General features: G+C 41.0%; 1 protein-coding gene across 2 annotated transcripts in view; it reads right to left on the bottom strand.

The window, feature by feature from the left end:
* CARHSP1 (calcium regulated heat stable protein 1) overlaps positions 1-14,443 on the bottom strand; it is a 72,458-nt gene that overhangs the window by 36,638 nt on the left and 21,377 nt on the right. For both annotated transcript variants that reach the window (XM_074840394.1, XM_074840393.1), the window contains exons 3-6: positions 10,732-10,800; positions 9,917-10,168; positions 1,622-1,863; positions 502-610 (exon numbers count right to left, since the gene is read on the bottom strand). The gene's annotated coding sequence lies outside the window, so the exon portion shown is untranslated. The remainder of the gene's footprint in view (positions 1-501; positions 611-1,621; positions 1,864-9,916; positions 10,169-10,731; positions 10,801-14,443) is intronic.

Here is a 14,443-nt window from a genome sequence, read left to right as displayed (position 1 = left end):
AGCCGCGGTAGCGATTAGCCGCTACTAACTGCAGAGCTTCGCTTTTCTGTGTTTAATTTTATTCCCCCTCCCCACGCAGTTCCCCCGGCGGAGGGCACAGGCGCGGCACACAGCTCGTCTCCTAGTAACCGCCGCAGAGACCCCCAGGGTCGGCCCAGAGCCCCTCCGTCAAAAACCAAAATTACGCTGGCCAAGTGAAAACGGTGTTGAAGAAGGGATGGCGTGGCCAGAGAGCTCAGTAAAACCAGCTGAAGTTACAGAAGAATACTGCTGGTAAATTTTCCCGAATTTTGCAATGAGGAAGGACGAGGAACTGAGCTGCAGCACAAGGTGATGAGAAAGCCCAGGCATGTGCTCCATCATCGGCATGTGTTTGGCATCTCCTGCATAAGCCAGAGCTGCCACAACAGGGCCTGAAGTGGAAGCTGCAGCAGGACAACTGGTGAGACAGTACAGGACAGTGATGAGGGCAAACTGTCGGTTAATTGGCACGGACCTTACCAGGAACGGGTGAATCACTGAGAGATGTTAGGGCTGAGAGAGCTGTCTTCATCCAGTATCCAGTCAGCGGAGTTTTAGCAATGCTTTCATCTGTGTGCAATTCTCCTATCTGGTAATAAACCACAGGATTTTAGAACATAGTTTTGAAAACATAGCTTAGGCACTGAATTCTTTCTGGTTCTTTTCCAGTCACAGGTACCAGACGAGCATGTCCTCATACCATTACAAAGGTAAATATACATGTATACAATATAAATGTAAAATGTATAATGTATAATATAAATATAAATGTATACAAAGAGTGTATACAGAAGTATACGCTCTTTTAGCCAGCCATAATCATGTAAGAAACAGCACTGTGCAACTTCTGGTAAAATTGCCAGAAGCAGATTTCAGCAGGGCTTTTTTTCATGAGGAAAAAGAAACAGAATCCCTATAACACAGTGTTTGATCTGAGACAGAGGGGATCTAGAAGAGGTCACACAATATGAAGTAACCGGCTTTCGACATCAACCCCATGGTCACCTTCCAAAGTACCTTACCTCTCTGTTCCACACAAGATCCTACCACTTTGTAAGGTACACAGCAATAGGATTGATGACTTCTCCTGCTTCAAATATTAATTTTATTCCTGGAAATCTTTTCTCTTTCGCTTTGTGTGGCAAAACTGACTGTTTTTTCGAGGTGGAGGAGGATGAAGGAAAAGCACTACATAAGTAAACAGTGTTCAGAGCAATCTCCCCGTTCACATGGTCTGGGATTACAGCTGTGCTTTCCTTAAAAATTCAGCACTCATGAGTCACCATCCCTCTTCCCCTCTCTCCCTCTTCCCAAACAGAAATGCACACCCTATGGGAGATACATGACAAGGCATGTCCACAGTCATGAGGCTGGTTTTCAACACTAGACCATGGGCTTGGGGAACTGTCCATGGGAGTGGGCGTGTGTGTCCCCTGGTATCACAGTTAGGAAATGTGATTTTGCCTGCTGCTTTTTTCACCAGCTGCTGGAGACAAGAGAGGTTCCAGCCTCCCCCTAAATTCCAAGTTGCCTCCCTCCCCTCCTTTCCCTCAGCACAATTACTCATGCCCAGTTAATCATCTTCAGCACATGTGCCTACCTTGCCCTCTCTGTCCCCTGGCGCAGGGTGGCCGGCAGCAGGGTGGCATCGGCTCCTTCCCAGGATGCGGGCCGAGCTGGGAAGCCTCCTCAAGGCCACTGTTGTTGGGTTGGGCCAGCAAGGGGCACCTCACAGGTGGGAGGAGGGCAGGAGTGGTCCAGAGTGCGGGGCTCTCCTGCCTCTCCCCTTTCCTGCTGGCTGGTCCCCTGCTTACTCAGACACAGCTCTGGGCTGTTGAAGTCCTGACAGGGAAAAAACAGAAGGATTTCTTGATAGCATAGCATTATCATACAACTTTTCATTCATTTAAAGTATTGAAAGTACAATTACTTACACAATTTGAGTCAAGGAAATGAGCGTGTAGGGGGGAAATGTATCAGCTAACGTGATTCATTAGTAACAGTGGGTGATACACAATCCTGCGCAGCAGCAAGGATGAGGTGGCTTGAACACCACTTAAATAATTAGATGGGTGCTGGTACTCGACATAGGGCAAATACTGCCCATGTCTATTAGAAAGGCATGAATTAGTCTAGGGCAGCTCCACACATGGCAAAGGCAATCCTGATTACCAATTTTGGCTTCTGGACTGGCTTTTGGAACTATTTAATCTAAAAGATATGGTTGGCACAAGCACAAAGAGCGTAGGCTGGACATGAATGAACTGTGCCTGGAAATTAGAAGCAGGCACTTAGTGATTAGAGAAATGAGATTGTAGCAGAGAATAATAGGAGGAAAAATACCCTTAACTCCTTGAATATGTGGCATATTAAGTATGCTTCAGTCCAGAGTGCTCCACTGCACTTTATGTTCTCATGTCCAGTCGCAATCCTGACTGGAAATCAAGCAATGCAACACCAATGTGCCAAACCAAAAGCCTGTGATCTGCCTTTCACTTAAAGCTGTTTACTATACAAGATACAGTCATTCTATTTTATAAGATCAATTTTTTCATACCACGTATCTGACAAGTTATTGTGTGCCCTCACTATCTTAATCATCTGTAATTTTGAATCATACTTCAGATGAGTTCTGTTCAGTTTGCAAAGCGTAGGAATTGAGGACATCTTTGCCGTTCTCAGATAAATCATAGCAGCAAGACCAGGGGAAAAACAAATGGTCATAAACAAACAAATCTCCCTCTGTGGTTAGGGTTTAGAATTCAGTTAATGCTAATTACAGATACAAATAACCTTGCAAATACTTTACAGAGATTTGAAATAATAAAAACAAAGTCCCAAATCGCCATATAGTCATCATTAACGCAGTGTAGTAAAAGTAGCACTAACACAACCTTCTCAACAAGAACTGCATCAAATATCTTTCCATCTTTCCCTCAGGGGGAAGATTTAGCCCCCAGACTTATTTATCAAACAGAGCATTCTCAACAGTAGAGTAGGGTGAGAAATGAGTTCCAGAGCCTCACAGCCAAACTTGGGACACTATGTCAAGGACAAGGAGAAGTCAGCTCCAGGTTGTAATCACCTCCCATTTTGTACTCCTAGAAGGTGTACCAAAACCCTACCAAACAGGTATTGTTTAACTCTTAATTTGGCCAGCTGGCTATTTCACTTGGCTAGTGATACACTGAGAGCTGTCATGAGCTGGCCTTTAGCAGGCTTATCTTCTTATCTCCTCCCATGATTTAGGTGAAATTTAGTTGTCTTTATTAGGAAGCAATGGACTTCATACCAGTGCAGGAATCACCCGTGAACAGTTTGGCAGAAGGCATAATCCATCTAGTCACTGAAGATAATTTTTTCTCTTGACTAGCATGTCTTCAGGTTCCACTCCTTCTAAAGAAAGATTATGCTTATCATAAGCAGAGGAATCTTTTAATGCATGAAATCAGACAGAGGCTACCCAGTTACCAAATATTTTAGGGTCAGTCAGGTTGTCTGTCCATTGGTCCCAAGCCAGTCACCTAATATTCAGCTCTCAAACCTGTTCTTTCAGATCACTTGTCTTCCCAGTCAAAAGCATATTTTTTTACTTCAGGAAAAATAATGTGTATGGATTGTGCTGAAGTGGAAACACAGAAAAGCTGAGCTTTTCAGCAAGGTAAGCTCCATTGAAATTGTGGTGTTTTAAGACCAGCATGTCTTCTGTGTGTTTTTACTTCACATGCAATAGGCATCCTTAAAATAATCCAAACCCCATTCTAGTAGGAAAACAAGGCCTTAAAGAAGAACTGTTTACTCTGTCATTTGCTTTTTATTTTGTAAATACTGACAACCTATCAGAAATATTGTCTTCTGCACCCTCTTCAGTTAGCAACTTCTATCACTTACTCCTGTTATCATTTACTCTCAATCGTTATCACATGTTGCCTCACTGACCACTCTATTTGCCCAGCTGCTCCATGAAGACTCACATCCTCAAGCTGCCTCAGCCTCTGTCCTCCCTGAAAGCTTCACCTATATTTTCAGTTGATGCCCTAGCAGACTCAGCATTGCATTCACCATCAGGCCTATTTGCCATAAGAAGTCAAGAAGCCAGCTTCATTTCTGTTCTTTACAGGGATCCACATGTGAGCTTGTGCCAAGATTTGCATTATGCATGCTGGAGGGTCAGGCCAGGAACTGATATGCAAAGAGCATTAACATTTGAAGACAAGATGCAGCATCACAGCTGAAGTTTCCTTTCTAAGGTACAGTGTATTACAGAGAAGTTAATCCACAAGAGCGATGCAGGGCACAAAGCAATCATTAAGCACTGAACAGTGGTTACCCTTGTGAGTGTACAAACTACAGCATGCCACGAGAGACACCAACGCACTACGCCTCACTAGCATACAGCATTGAACTGGGAAACTACTTTTTGGAATACAAAATATAAAAGCAGCTGCTTAACAAACATATTACTATGGCATTTATACAGATTTCCAATTTTAAAGTGGAACAGAGATCAAACTGACTCATATTTTACTATTTCTGACAAATGTCATGATCAAAAGATGGCTGCTAGTTAACCAGTCAGACTACTAAGCCAGTCTTTGACAAATGTAGCATATATATCATGTTGTGTTATCTGCTGTTATTTAAATACATTTGTTTTACCACACACTGGATGATAATATTCATCATTCACAAGGATGAATAATGATGATAATGATCACATAATTCATAATTATGACATGCTGATAGATAGTTATAGCAAAAAAACGAAAACGGAAGCTATAGTCTCTCCAAATGAACACGGAGCAAAATCTTTATTGTGAAAAAGAGCCTACAAAACAATTCTATCACACAAGTTGTTTTCATGACCTCCCTCAATAGATGGCAACTGCCTGGAGGAAAACCACAAACATCGAGTGTGTGGACAGCAGCAACCTGAACGCATGACAACTGTAGCTGTCAGGAGCTGAAATACAAAGGCTGGCGATTTTCATGGGCAGCTTATGGTAATATGTTCCTTATTCCCTCACTATCTGCCCGTCTTCAGAATACACACCATTCTCCTCTTTTCCCAGTTCGTTTATTCTGTTTAGATCTCAAACTGCACACAGAGGTCATGTCTGTGCTTAAACTTTACATCCTGCAAAGAGCTCTGTTCATGATCAGTTGATTCTCTGTGATAAAACTGGTATAAATATCTTTATACCTGTGTGATAGCTGTGATTAAACTGGTATAAATATCTTTACATCCCTAGGGCTGAGATTACTATCTCTTTTGGAAAAAGACTGGCTCTTACTAGCTGCATGAATTGCCTGGACAGCTAGATTCTTCCAAAATGCTTGTAAATGCAACATCCTGCACCGCAAGAAAAAACTGTCAACAACTGGATTTTTTTTAGTGAAAAAATTATCAGATAAAAATTCCCATGGTGCTAGAACTATTAAGTGAAAGAAAACAGAGATGGAAAAGAATATGATGGAGAGAGATCAGTACAAGACTCCAAAGTTCTAGCATCTAGAGGATTCTCTGTACTTCTATATACAGAAATTTGCAGTGGAAACAGTCCATGTAACGAGATACTATTTCCTACACCAGGGAGAGAAAAATGCATTCTCCCAGCTACATTTCTTAATGTATGATTACTTGTTCCAATCTACAAGACACAACTAAAGGCACACTCCTTGTCTGCATCTCTGTCCTCGTTTTCTCTTAAAAAACAATGGATATAAAATCTCATGTATACATTATCTCAAGTTTTCTGAAAACTAACAATGGCAAGTTAGATCTGGTGAAACAAGGGTGTTTTCACAGGCTAGCAAGGCTGCCACTCTTGAAGGTCTGCCAGGTTTAAATATTTAATGATTAGACATGGCATTCATCCTCCTAATCAATACTTTTTTTAGATACAAGTCTGAAGAGTCTCAGAAAGTGCAATCAGGCAGTGCTGGAGACCTGCAGAGGCTTCTCACACCAAACACTAAATAGCTACACTTGCTAGGAAATGAATAGGGGAGGCAGAATTCTCTGCCCTGTTCCATTAGAGGCACAATGAAGCCATAGAAGGGGTAGATTGCCTTGAAAGAAATTGGCTTTTATAAAGCCTTTTCTTTATGTCTTTCATGTTGGTGGCATTTTTTACTTAGAATTAAATGAAATGGAAACTTTTACAAAGTTGAAATAGGCAAAATTCTTTCTTGGAAGGCAGTGAACAGGTATAACTTCCACATGTGCAGAAGAACATTAAAGAGATGTCTGCTTACAGACCTGGCACATACAAACCAGGCAGTGGATGCATGTAGAAGTATGCATGGGGTTTGGGTTTGGACAGGCAGTAGGCTACACCATTTGTTTTAGAACCACACGGAGTATGTGTGGGCTGATGTAATATAAGAAATATAAGTGACAGAAAGTCAGAAAAGTGTGTCTGAAGTCACCTGAAGAACTTGAGTATTTTCAGCCAAATGCTTCTCCTTTCCTGATTGGGGTTCCTAACCCTCCCTCCCTTCAGGAGCCCAATATTTATCCCATTCCTTTCTGTAAAACAATAGCCAGAGGAGGGTTGGTGTTTCTCCCTTATTTAGTAGCTGAAGGGACAGGACACTCAAGCTGAACGTGGGAACCTCCAACTAAGGTGATTCCCAGAGGAGACAAGACCAGTCTCTCAACTGGTCTCTGTTGGCCCAAATAGACTGTACAAGTCATCTTGAGTACTGGACTCCCCTCATCCAGAAAATTCCCCTTATCAGTAGACCGATACTGTAATTCCTTCACAACTGGATTCATAAAAATCATATTATTCTTAGCAAAAGGAACTGCATCAACAAAGAGCTCCAAGACTGAAGACCACATAGATCCACAAGAGACACACATGCCAGATGTAGGCTCAAATCAGTTCAGACAGAGGGAATGGACTAAACCCTACTTCTCCCATATCTTTGGTGAAGTGCTGACATCTTTTATTGCAGAGAATAGTTCCTAGGAAATTATTTTGCTCTGACTGAAGCCAATAATAAAATTTCTATTGTCTCTCAATGAGATCCAAGCAAGGCTAATAATGAATTCAACAGCTAGAGAAAAAAATTTGTGAGGATGACAATGTTAACAGATAATGATGCTCTCTACCCTTGCATTTCTTTTATGGGCCCCATGGATGTAAGTTGAACTGTGATTGATAGCTCATTAGCACAGCTTTCCTTTGGGCCCAGAGTTTTATACTCTGTACTTGACACTTAGATCATGATGCAAATATTCATGTCTAAACAATAGAAGGGGTTTATTCTGTGATGACTCAAAGGGCATCAAAAATTGGTTTGAAAGAATTCTGTTTTGCAGGAAGAGGTGAATGATGTATACAAGGATGAAAACCTCTCTTTACAGAGCAACAGGATTGATCTGGCTCATTATACCCACCCAATAAACAGTGGTGCTGTTGTTTTTTTTAACTGCACTTGTCCTTATGAAAGAAGCTTGTTTATGCTTTCCATAATGTTCACAGGTTCTTTTTATGGCACTTCATATTTCTCTACTGCACAACAGAATAAAGACTAGGAAAAAACATAGCTGTGCTTTATTTCAGAGTGCTGTACAATAAAGACTATTATACAGTCCTTTGGTTTAAGTCCAGGACAGTGACAACTGATGTCCTCTTTTTGCAAGGAGATGAATAGGATGAGCTGATAAAGGTGAACATGCTTAAATATGAATGTACAGTCCTCAGAGAGTGCTTTTAGAGATCAGATACCTGATAAGAAAGTAGGTATTAGTTTATTGGGATGGAAAATGCATGGGGACATTAGCAGTCATGTTCTTGTATAACTGCACACTTCGCCATTTAAACTGCTGCTGCATCCACCGTGGAGGAAATCTTTCCAATCATTGTATGAAGAGTGTCCCAATATAACAAACCATCTAAGCTTGTAAGTCAATAGTTAGTTGAATGCACGGGAGTACTGCACTGCACAGGTAATGCACTGAGTGAGTACAGATGTGTTTCTGTATTTCATGTCAGCAGAAACATTCATATAAGGTACAGGAAAATGTAAACAATCCACGGTGCAAAGAATTCAATGTACTTTCTGCAAGACTGTGTACTGGATAAGACAACGCTGACAGAGAACTTGACAATTAGAAAACTGAATAAAAAGCATCCATCTAAATTTGAATCTTCATCCTGAGATCAAATACTGGAAAAACTGCTCAAAAATGTTGGGGGTGGAGGGGCCAAGAACAAATCAAAATCTTCTGTACAAATCTGAAGGATAAAGGGAGTAGTGACTGCCCCACAGTCATTACTGGGGGAAGGATCTAGAACAACTGTAAGGTTGCTGTGGCTCATCCAGAAAACTAATCAGTTACTTGAATTGGTGCCTCCTAAGGTCGGTACTTACTAAGTTGCACTGTGTTAGTATGACCTTGTTTCTGCAGAAGCTATTACAGCACCAATGAGCTACTATTTTTCAGAAGAGTGGGCTGATTACAGTTATTCTCGGCTCTGATTAGCCAGATAGGCCCTTGTGATGATGTTAAACATACCACATTTCCCAACAATGACCATGATCTCATCATCAAGAGGAAATACTTTCCAACCCTTTTGTTTTGAACAGATACAGAAAACAAGAAGTACTCAGCTACCTTGCTCCCAGTCTTTTGCCATCCACTTCACTACTTCCTGCCTATGCCTATTTTGGGAGAGAACTGTTTAAGAAAATTGCTTCTTCAAAAGTTCAGCTTTCGCTTACACAGGCAGCTTGAGCCTTCTGTATCTCACTGGCTCCTCCCTCCTCCTACCCCCATGGTGGGGGAAAGGGCAGCAGGAAAAGGAGGATTAAAGCAAGAGTGTTCACAACATCTGCTTCTTTTAGTTACTGCCTTTCCTTCCTTTTAACTAAGGGCTATTTTTCATAGCACAGAGAAATAGTTCATGAGAATTCTCTCTGTAGTGACAGTCTGGGGTCCTTTGTCAGTGGGAACTGGGGATGCAGGTGCAGACATCACAGTAGTATTTTTTTTGTTCTTTAAACTGACAATTCCAGGTGCCTGATTCCATTAGTTATTTGAGGAGAGTTAACCCCTGGCTCTGTATTTTTGAAAAAAACCCAAAGAATTTCACGCAGGCCAAAAATTTCCCGTTGTTTTCAGAAAATTTGGAGGCATTAATGCAACATTAAAAAAAAAAAAAAAAAAGGATGAATTCCTGTTTGTACAATAAATGTCAGGACAGGAGGATTTTGTGTTTGTATCACACTAGCGTATGAAATGGGAAAATAAGAAAGATCTTTGCACAAAGCTGGTAGCCTAAAAATGGTTGTGGTTTCTGCTTATGATGAGCTTCAAGTAGGTGGAAACTGTGGTGCAGAAATGTCACATCTTTGTTCTTTTCTTAGGGAATATTGCATTTTTTTTATGCCAACATCATGGCAGCTGACAAGGAAAAGGCCAAGATAAGGGTACTCTGATCAGGGAATTTTCTATACTTACTCTCCTTCCACCACTCATATTTCCTCAGGGGGGAAAAAAAAATCAGTGAGAAAGTATAACAAATTCCCAGATACATTGTTTGAATTAAATTATATTTTTTAAAAGGAAATCAACTGAACACTTCCTACTAGTTCATCAGGTCAGTTTCCACCCCATCCATCTCATTTTACAGCCATATAGCTGTTTGCAGGTGTTTAATTCCTTTCTGTTAATCTCTAAATATCTTTCGACTCTGGAAAAGATTTCACAGTAAGTCTATAGATAGGCACTCCTGTACGATAATGTTCAAGAACAATAACCCCATAGGCACACATACTCAGTTTTATATGCATTAATGATGAAGACAGCTTCAAGAGAGATGTTTTACAACCTTAAACCTCAAGAAAACAGAGAAAATACACATGAAGCAGAAACACTTACCAGCTATGATTTTTTCAGAATGACACTGTATTCAGTTCAATTATGGATTAAGATGATCCCAGGACTTACTCCAGTTTCAGCTGAAGTAAACAGGCGTGTTCTCACCAGAAGAATCAATGTCACACATAAAAAGCACCAAAGAAAGAACAGGGCTCCTGTTCTTCTCTAGTGTTCCGCTATGTATCAGAGGTGTATCCAGGTGACAACAGTAATGCAGTACTCCTCTTTGCTTCTTTTTAAAATATTCTCCTGCTAAAGACAGTAGTTTTTCCATTAATCCTCCACCTGCAGCCTCAAATGCCAGACTGACAGACTAGAATTTGCTGTATGAAGGATGCTTTTATTAATCATATAAATCTTTGTATGTGGTGCAATATTTAGCCCAGCCACATAAATGTTTCAGTGGGCATGACAGACAAAATCTTAAGGCTGACACAGAACGAAGTGCTCACTGAAGTCATTACAGTGAGCAATGAGGTGATTTCCCACTCTGATGTTAAACCGGCTGCAATTGCACCAATGCTGTCATTCAACAGCCTCTGGCAATACCACCTCAGTAATAGGTTTAGACAGCTTAGTTTAATTACTGTTAATAGTTTGTATCTTAAATTCTGCATCATGACAAAGATGTTTTATGCCAAATACAATGTTCCATTTGGTGCAATCTATATTTTTCAATTCAGTTCATGTTTTGTTTTGAGCTGATTCAAAGTAAAATTGTTTTCAACTTTTCACTTTGTCCATGCTATTGAAAAAACAACCCTTCAGCCTTACCACTCTGTTGCCAGGTACCAAATTGTTCACTGATGACTTACAGACTCAGTTATTCTTTTGAAGAAATTGGCGAGTCTCAAATTTCACTGTTGTTTGAAGTTATTCACAATCTATTCATGACAAAAAGAAAAAAAACCCAGATATTAATTGCATTTTCAAGTTCACAATTATTTACTCATGTGCTTTCATAACAAAGCAAAATGTGCTGACAAAACTGACTTACAAATAAAGAAATTTAAACTTGACAGTGTTTAGATACCCTATCAACACCTGTTCTTTAAAACTAGGAATCAACAGAAACATTGCATGGTCATGGGTTGCAGCATTCACTCTCCTAATTTTCCTTAATTTGGTAAAGATACTCAGTGTGTATTCCAGCTTTTCAGACCATCATGTGGGAGAACTCAGAAGGAAGATCTTTCAGCTTAAATAGCAGAAGAGTTTGAATTGGCCAGCTCACAGCTCATTATGTGAACAACAGCCATGCTGAACATACAAGACTCCTTCTCTTCGCATCCCAGGCCACAGACTGATGCGGTTTTTCCATCTTCTCAAACTACCCACATTTCTCTGCTCTTTAAGTACTGTGCTCTTGCTGGAGCAGAAGATCTGGGTGCTGCCAGTTGTTTGGTACAGAGAGTAAAAGAATCAGTGTGTTTTCTGTGGAGAAAAGGAGAGCGAGAGAGAGCGCAGGAGTAATGTCCCTTTGACAAGGCAGCTTCACAGCTTTGATGTTTCCTCTCTCTCCTTTTCTCTTTTTAATTAACTACATGGCTACTCTTTCCACAGAGCCTGAAAAACACTCTTGCACTAGAGCAGCCTTGGTATTATTTTTGGGCTTCTCATGTTGCTCTGTAAGTCTAGTCTATACCAGTGTTCTTCAGTCTGTGCCCTGCTGAGATACTATGGACTATTTCTTAAAGTAACAGAGAAAAGTAAGATATTGTCAGTTAGTGCAAATTCACTCTCCCAGGGCCAAGAGCTCAGTGATCTCCCAGTCACAAGAACTGGGAAGCCACCAGGCCAGGACATCTCAATTTCTGCTGATGCTCTGTACTACTGTCAGGCCTTTCGTAGTCAGCATCACCGGACCAGGTAAACATTTACTCTGCAACTATCACACACCATGTTCCCGCCTTCTAAAAGATTTAAAAGCTCACTAGCAGGCAGTGACTTTTGTTTAAACATGCCTATCTTGTGGCTCCATTTTGGACTGAGAAACTGCTTCCGTTGGTTTTCCCTTAGGGGCTCCACTTACAGTAAACACAATTAAGGCTAAACACATTATCTATTGTATATCATCATTAGAAACTGCCTTTTGCTTTTAGCGTTGTCTGTTCTAGACACAAGCCATCCCTCAGTGATTAGAATGTTGCAGCTCTACACCTAAAACCCTTTTTAAATTTAAGTGGTGGACAGGAGTAGATGCTGCAGATTCTAAAACACAGTACAATGACATTACTCAAGAAATGGTCCAAAAGATTTTAAATCCTGTTCCAAATTTAAGCCGGAAAGGCTGCACTACTACTAGCTAGCTCAGAAGGGAGACTGGTGGTACAGGGTTCCCAGCAATGTAGAAACCCATCTTTGCATTTTCCTTCTGCATCAGCCTTGTTTTTATGGTCACAGTGAGTGACTTTGTCAGGAGTATGTGTAAAAGGCCCAAGTCAACACTTCCTGGCTTTGCCTTAAAAGTGACTTTTGCTCTCCAAGGATGACAGCAGGACAGGGTACTGATAAACCATCCTTCCAGATTAACTGAGAAGGACATAATTTTTCACACTTGTGTGTTTTGAGTACATGCTGGTTTAGTTTCACTACTTCCCCTGCATAGACAGACATATGCTAGGAACACACCTCCTTCCATCAGATCTCATTACAGTCTTTCCTTATTAGAGAATCAGAGGGAGGATCCAAATCTGAATGCTCCAACTCTGGATCACTCCGGTGTCTCCTCCCTCACAGAACTATTGAAATATCCAGAAGTACCTTCCTAAACTGTAAACATGAAGATCTAACAGTAGGCTGTCCGGATCTGTAAAGCTGCTCTTCATTTTCTTAGTCTCTCTTTCTCTCTTCCTGCCCTCCACACTCTGCTTTTCCCTGCCAAAGCCCTGTGCCGTGGCCCAATGCAAGAACACTGTTAAAGAGCAGAGCAGTGAGCTGACGAGATCAGACAGGATGTGGCTGATCAGCCCATGCAAAAGCACTGATGAGGTAACATCTGGGGCTTTCTCTGCTGTCAGTCATGTAATTTGGTTTTTGTCGATTCTGCTGATTAATGCCGTTACAACAATCCAGAGACAGGTTGCAAGGGCAGATGGGAAAGTGTCACAGCTGACAGATGGGAAAAAAAAAAAAAAAAGAGAGAAAAGAAAAAGTAGTATTTCTGGGCTTCTCATTGCACTGGCCTGTCTGACTGCTACAGGAAATTATTAGCCATTTTACTACAAGCCACTGAGAGCAGCACTCAAACAGCAGCACAGCAAGAGAAATACTTGTATTTGCTCTGCAGAAAAAACTGTATTTCACAACAATGACACTGGCTGATCTATTAATCATTCATTTGACCATTTCTTGAGAAATAAAATTAATTTGCAAGAGTTAATGAGAGACAGAACAGTGCAAAGTATTTCCACAGGTACATAATCTAACTTACTCTTGCTTAATTATTATTTTTTGAGAAGAAACACTCCCACTCCAGCCAGGGCTGCTTGAGAGAAGCATGCTGTGTTCAAATTAACCTGCTCTCTGATCTGTCACTTGCATGAATTCCTTATGCTCCAAAAGTGAAACCATTTGGTTAGGAGCACCAGTGTGTCTTTTGATCCTTCAGTACATAATCACTGAGCATCTTGTCTGTCAGAAATACAAGAAGCAAATAGATCACCTCATGTACAGTAGTGAAATCCTCTTAAAACCAGTGCCTAGTAAAAGATTTTGCCATATCCCTCTGCTCACAATCCTTATTTGCCCACAGATGTAAGGCAGGCAGCAGAGACATTCTTGATTGATTTTCTGCATAGAAAATACTGCTCTCTGGAATGATCATTAATTAGTGACTACTTCCCAGTTAAAGCAGGGGGCAGGTGTGTGTATACTGGGACCATCACCTAAGCATTTCGTTTTTAGCTGAAGAGGGATCAGAAGAGGACTGAAGACAGGTGTTGGGAGTGGGACTGGGCTGCTCAGCCGTGACTCAAAGCCAGGGAGCCCTCCTCAGGACTCTGCTTCAACTCAAATCACTCCTGAGTAACAGCTTCAAACTCCAGCGTAGCACAACTTGCTGCAGCTGACTCATGTCAGCATTTCATGCTGAAGCAGTTCCCTGTGTCTTCTTTTTTCAGCCTAACAACTCAAAAACACTTAAAAAATAAAAATGACATTACAGAGCTTCAGAGACTTCAAAACTAAGCTAAAGTGCATGACTGGAATACTCAGCTTGTGTTCAAGGTACCCTATGCTGGTAAAAAGACATCTTCATCTCTCTGATACTGCCTCCTAACAACACTCATGCAAAACAACTAGTTTTTGTTGTGCTATGCTGGTGTTACCTCCATCTGCTGAAAGACTCACCAGGAAAAGAAACAAGGAGTTTAGAGCACAATGACATTTTCTTTGGCTTATTTTTTATCTTCTCTTTTTCTTTCTATACAAATGCACACACAGAGACAACCAGGATGATTCCCAGTTCCTGCACTTACTGGACTAACTGTTGGTCAATGCTGGTCATTAGGTGGCAGTTTTCAATTC

The sequence above is a fragment of the Strix aluco genome, chromosome 15, assembly GCF_031877795.1.
Source record: "Strix aluco isolate bStrAlu1 chromosome 15, bStrAlu1.hap1, whole genome shotgun sequence".
Taxonomy (NCBI): domain Eukaryota; kingdom Metazoa; phylum Chordata; class Aves; order Strigiformes; family Strigidae; genus Strix; species Strix aluco.
The sequence above is the reverse complement of the archived record's forward strand: the minus strand, read 5'-3'. Positions and strand labels throughout refer to the sequence as shown.